This window comes from Pleurodeles waltl, chromosome 6 (genome assembly GCF_031143425.1).
Source record: "Pleurodeles waltl isolate 20211129_DDA chromosome 6, aPleWal1.hap1.20221129, whole genome shotgun sequence".
Lineage (NCBI taxonomy): Eukaryota > Metazoa > Chordata > Amphibia > Caudata > Salamandridae > Pleurodeles > Pleurodeles waltl.
The window spans coordinates 85,386,703-85,393,003 of record NC_090445.1 but is presented as its reverse complement, the minus strand read 5'-3'; the positions used below and the strand labels follow the sequence as shown (position 1 = coordinate 85,393,003).

Sequence of the window (6,301 nt, the reverse complement as noted above, 5' to 3'; positions counted from 1 at the left end):
TATTACTGTACAGTACAGACTGTGCCCATACAGGCAGCTGTGACCCGGCAGAGATGTCCCACTGGTATTACTGTACAGTACAGACTGTGCCTATACAGGGAGCTGTGGTCTGGCTGTGATGTTCCACAGGTATCACTGTACAGTACAGACTGTGCCCATACAGGGAGCTGTGGTCTGGCTGTGATGTTCCACTGGTATTACTGTACAGTACAGACTGTGCCCGTGCAAGCAGCTGTGACTCGGCTGAGATGTCCCACTGGTATTACTGTACAGTACAGACTGTGCCCATACAGGCAGCTGTGACCCGGCAGAGATGTCCCACATGTATTACTGTACAGTACATACTGTGCCCATACAGGCAGCTGTGACCTGGCTGTGAAGTTCCACAGGTATTACTGTACAGTACAGACTGTGCCCATCCAGGCAGCTGTGACCCGGCTGAGATGTCCCACTGGTATTACTGTACAGTACAGACTGTGCCCATACAGGCAGCTGTGACCCGGCAGAGATGTCCCACATGTATTACTGTACAGTACAGACTGTGCCCATACAGGGAGCTGTGGCCTGGCTGTGAAGTTCCACAGGTATTACTGTACAGTACAGACTGTGCCCATCCAGGCAGCTGTGACCCGGCTGAGATGTCCCACATGTATTACTGTACAGTACAGACTGTGCCCATCCAGGATTCTGTGGCCCGACTGAGTCCCTACAAGTACAAGCCTCAGAGAGGGGCACGTTTCCTGCGCTGCATTAAAAGGTGCCTGAAAACCGATGGTGTAAGAAAACCTTACAACACCCCTGCCCGCCCCCGCCCACCCCCTTCTTCTGCTGCTTCCGTCCTTTTCTTCCAGACCCCCATGGCAGGCGCCTCGGGGCTCCCACCTGCAGGGCTTCATGTTCAGACCACGATTTCACTTTCCAGACATTTTGCTAGATTTATTTTAAAAACCCTCCCACCGCCCCCAGATGTTAACCCCACACAACTGAGATGTAAAGTAAACATGAGGTTGAGCATGTTATTGCTGACTCGGTGGCATAGCAAAGTCCCCCGCAGCCCCCTCGGCTCAGTACCCTGTAGGAGAGCTCCTGAGGGGGTGGGGTCCATGTACTTTGCAGGGTGCCCCCTCAGGATTTTGTGCTGACGTTGTTAGACACCACGCGCTAGATACGCGGAAGTGCTCCTGAAGTGCACCCCATTATCCCGCTTCAGGGGTCACCCATTGTGAAAGTCTGACCTAGAATGTTCTACCTCTGGGGCTGGGCCTGACCTAAGCCCTTCCTGGTGTCTGCTCTGCAGCATCAATTTCGTCTGTTCCTGAGTTCTCTGTGGCTGATGTCTGACGGAGAACTTCTCATTCCTGATGTCTTTTCTGGAACATTTCACGGGGATGTTCCGAAACGCTTCGCCCCCGGTGATGTTACAGAATGTTAAATTTGGAAAGTTGTAGTTCGATTTCCACATTGCTGGTGCCAGTTTTGTGATATCTCACTGGTGATGGCCATCTGGGAAAGGCCCTTTCAGGTGTGGGTTGGGGAGGGCAGTTAATACCTAATGTTTGTTCCAGTCTTCTCAAGTGTGAATGCCAGTTGCAGAACAAAGCATCGCGGGGCGGCTCTTGCAAATCTGCTTCAGATGTCTGTCCTGGCACATTTAAATACTTCTGCAGCATACATGTCTCGAACGGCACATGCCAATGGCGGTGCCCTTACTGTGAAGCCAGTGCCAGATGTCTGTTGAAAAATACCTGCGTCCCTGGGCCCATATCTATACTTTTTTAGCGCCGCATTTCCGTCATGTTTTGACGCAAAAGCGGCACAATTTTACAAAATAATTGTATTTTGAAAGTTTGCGCCTATTTTGCGTCAAAAATGACGCAAAAGCGGCGCTAAAAAGTGTAAATCTGGGTCCTGATGTCTGAACTAGAATATCTCACCGGAGATGTCAGTGAGATGATATTAAATCTCCGGTGTCTGTTCCAGACGGGTCTAATTCGGGGTCTGATGGTCCAGGCCTGCATTAGAAAGAGCAGTTGCGAAGAGCACTGAGCTGCAGCCCTCAGTCCTGTGGCCTTTAGTATCTGGTAACTGCACCAAAAGCTTGTTCACAAGTGTGTAGATTTCACAATATTGTTGCAACTTGCTGCTGCTCGGATAAATGCCTTGGCTGACATGTCGTGCTATAAAGAAGCCCCGGGGTGGGCTGTAAAAGCCTAGTGGTGGGCGTGTGATGTAGAAGGTTTAGCTGTTGCTTTCTGTTGTTAAGTATTACACCCTTTGACTCCAGTCTGTAGTACAGTTTCCCTGGTGTTTGTGCTGCAGTGTGTTGTGATTAATGTCCAATAGAGGGCGTGTTATGAACTCTTCCTGTAGCTGACATCATAATCACCCTCCAGAGCCGCGTTCCAAAGCCCCAACATTGGCTGTTAGGATGGCCGAGCGGTCTAAGGCGCCAGACTCAAGAGCTGTTTCTTCCCCTCAAGTGGGTGTTCTGGTCTCCGAATGGAGGCATGGGTTCAAATCCCACTTCTGACAAGCGAGCATATTTTACCCATTTAAATTGAATTGCCCTCGGCGTCACAGTTCCTTCATTTGCTACTGCGGGGGATCAAGCACTGAGACCTCGCTAAAAATACCACTTTTGTAAGTAACTAAGAAAGCGCCCAGAAGAGGCGGGGGTCAGCCAGCTTTCGATCAGCCCCTCCCACGGTGGAAAGGGCTGTGAAGGAGGAGGCCTGTGTGCGCTGCTGTGAGAGGCGGCTGCATGAGACAGGGGAGGAGGCAAATTATAGGTGGTGATTTTTTTTGTCACCTCGGATAATATAGATAAATCACGAGAGTTTATAAAAAATGGGAACATGTCTTAAAAAAAAAAATCATTGCGCCCAACGTGGGGCTCGAACCCACGACCCTGAGATTAAGAGTCTCATGCTCTACCGACTGAGCTAGCCGGGCTGCTTAATTGCTGTCTTCCAGCCCTCATTGTGTCCTCTGTGAGGGACCCGTGATTGTGGGATGCCGAATTCAATTTCATTTTACACTCTTTGCTTTCACCTCTCCCTCTCTGCCACAGTCTCATTGACCAAGCAGCCATTGTATACCCCGCGTCACCCCTGGGAGCTTTGTGCCTGTGCAGTCGGTTTAAGGTATGTCTGTCTGTCTATCAATTAGAGGATGTTGCTTTTCTTCGTTTCATTTCCATTTCCTTCTTTCACTGCATTCAGGGACACATCAAGCACAGACTCCCACAGCCAGACTGTGAAGAGCTAACTGAGCCCATAGCGCCTCACTGGCGGCCTACAGTGAGCTACAGCAGCTGAACAGAGTGAAGGTACAACTGGGTAACAGTCACAGGGCGCCTGTTAGGCCCTGGAACGGCCTGTCTCAGAAGGGTAGACTGTCGCAGTGCACAGATCTGCACCAAGGCTGTGTAAAAGCATCACAGGTACAGACTGGCACAGGGCAGACTGGCACAGGACAGTCTCGTGCAATGCAGTGAGCTACAGCACTGATGTGAAGCATCACAAGTACAGACTGGCACAATGCAAAGAGCTACAGCACTGATATGAAGTGTCAGAGGCACAGACTAGCACAATGCAAAGAGCTACAGCACTGATGTGATGCATCACAGGTACAGACTGGTGCAGAGCAGACTGGTGCAATGCAAAGCCCTGCACCACGGAGGTGTAGAAGTATCAAAGGGGAAGACTGGTGCAGGTCAGACTCGTGCGATGCAGAGAGCTACAGCACTGATGCGAAGTGTCCCAGGACCAGAATGGAGCAGGGTAGACTGGTGCAATGCAAAGAGCTGCACCATGGCGGAGTATAAGCATCCCAGGCCCTGACTGGCACGGGGCAGACTGGCACAATGCAAAGAGCTGCACCATGGCGGAGTATAAGCATCCCAGGCACAGACTGGCACGGGGCAGACTGGTACAATGCAGAGAGCTGCACCATGGCGGAGTATAAGCATCACAGGCACAGATTGGCACAGGGCAGACTGGTACAATGCAAACAGCTGCACCATGGCGGAGTATAAGTATCACTGGCACAGGTGTAGGAAAGTACCACCTTGCCTGGCATGTTACCCCCATTTTTCACTGTATATATGTTGTTTTAGTTGTATGTGTCACTGGGACCCTGGTAACCCAGGGCCCCAGTGCTCATAAGTGTGCCTGAATGTGTTACCTGTGTAGTGACTAACTGTCTCACTGAGGCTCTGCTAATCAGAACCTCAGTGGTTATGCTCTCTCATTTCTTTCCAAATTGTCACTGACAGGCTAGTGACCATTTTTACCAATTTACATTGGCTTACTGGAACACCCTTATAATTCCCTAGTATATGGTACTGAGGTACCCAGGGTATTGGGGTTCCAGGAGATCCCTATGGGCTGCAGCATTTCTTTTGCCACCCATAGGGAGCTCTGACAATTCTTACACAGGCCTGCCACTGCAGCCTGAGTGAAATAACGTCCACGTTATTTCACAGCCATTTTACACTGCACTTAAGTAACTTATAATTCACCTATATGTCTAACCTTTACCTGGTAAAGGTTAGGTGCAAAGTTACTTAGTGTGAGGGCACCCTGGCACTAGCCAAGGTGCCCCCACATTGTTCAGAGCCAATTCACTGAACTTTGTGAGTGCGGGGACACCATTACACGCGTGCACTACATATAGGTCACTACCTATATGTGGCTTCACCATGGTAACTCCGAATATGGCCATGTAACATGTCTATGATCATGGAATTGCCCCCTCTATGCCATCCTGGCATTGTTGGTACAATTCCATGATCCCAGTGGTCTGTAGCACAGACCCTGGTACTGCCAGACTGCCCTTCCTGGGGTTTCACTGCATCTGCTGCTGCTGCCAACCCCTCAGACAGGCAGCTGCCCTCCTGGGGTCCAGCCAGGCCTGGCCCAGGATGGCAGAACAAAGAACTTCCTCTGAGAGAGGGTGTGACACCCTCTCCCTTTGGAAAATGGTGTGAAGGCAGGGGAGGAGTAGCCTCCCCCAGCCTCTGGAAATGCTTTCTTGGGCACAGATGTGTCCAATTCTGCATAAGCCAGTCTACACCGGTTCAGGGACCCCTTAGCCCCTGCTCTGGCGCGAAACTGGACAAAGGAAAGGGGAGTGACCACTCCCCTGACCTGCACCTCCCCTGGGAGGTGTCCAGAGCTCCTCCAGTGTGCTCCAGACCTCTGCCATCTTGGAAACAGAGGTGCTGCTGGTACACTGGACTGCTCTGAGTGGCCAGTGCCACCAGGTGACGTCAGAGACTCCTGCTGATAGGCTCCTTCAGGTGTTAGTAGCCTTTCCTCTCTCCTAGGTAGCCAAACCCTCTTTTCTGGCTATTTAGGGTCTCTGTCTCTGGGGAAACTGCTTGTGCATGCTGTGGGGGTAGCCTGCCTCCTCTCTGCACCAGAAGCTCCGAAGAAATCTCCCGTGGGTCGACGGAATCTTCCCCCTGCAACCGCAGGCACCAAAAAGCTGCATCACCGGTCCCTTTGGTCTCCTCTCAGCACGACGAGCGAGGTCTCTCGAATCCAGCGACTCTGTCCAAGTGACCCCCACAGTCCAGTGACTCTTCAGCCCAAGTTTGGTGGAGGTAAGTCCTTGCCTCACCTCGCTGGGCTGCATTGCTGGGAACCGCGACTTTGCAGCTACTCCGGCCCCTGTGCACTTCCGGCGGAAATCCTTCGTGCTCAGCCAAGCCTGGGTCCACGGCACTCTAACCTGCATTGCACGACTTTCTAAGTTGGTCTCCGGCGACGTGGGACTCCTTTGTGCAACTTCGGCGAGCACCGTTTCAGGCATCCTCGTAGTGCCTGTTTCTGGCACTTCTCCGGGTGCTACCTGCTTCAGTGAGGGCTCTTTGTCTTGCTCGACGTCCCCTCTCTCTGCAGGTCCAATTTGCGACCTCCTGGTCCCTCCTGGGCCCCAGCAGCGTCCAAAAACGCCAATCGCATGATTTGCGTGTAGCAAGGTGTGAGAAGGTAGCCTCTTTCTAGCCTTGTTACCCCCACTTTTGGCCTGTTTGTGAGTGTATGTCAGGGTGTTTGTCACTGTTTTCACTGTCTCACTGGGATCCTGATAGCCAGGCCTCAGTGCTCATAGTGAAAACACTATGTTTTCAGTATGTTTGTTATGTGTCACTGGGATCCTGCTGGTCAGGACCCCAGTGCTCATAGGTTTGTGGCCTATATGTATGTGTCACTGGGACCCTGTCACACAGGGCCCCAGTGCTCATAGGTGTGCATGTATATGTTCCCTGTGTGGTGCCTAACTGTCTCACTGAGGC

General features: G+C 51.7%; 1 non-coding gene across 1 annotated transcript; it reads right to left on the bottom strand.

Annotated features, from left to right (window-relative positions):
* Positions 1-2,879: 2,879 nt before the first annotated feature.
* Positions 2,880-2,952, bottom strand: TRNAK-CUU (transfer RNA lysine (anticodon CUU)). The gene has a single exon. It is a non-coding gene; the product is annotated as a tRNA-Lys (tRNA).
* Positions 2,953-6,301: the final 3,349 nt, after the last annotated feature.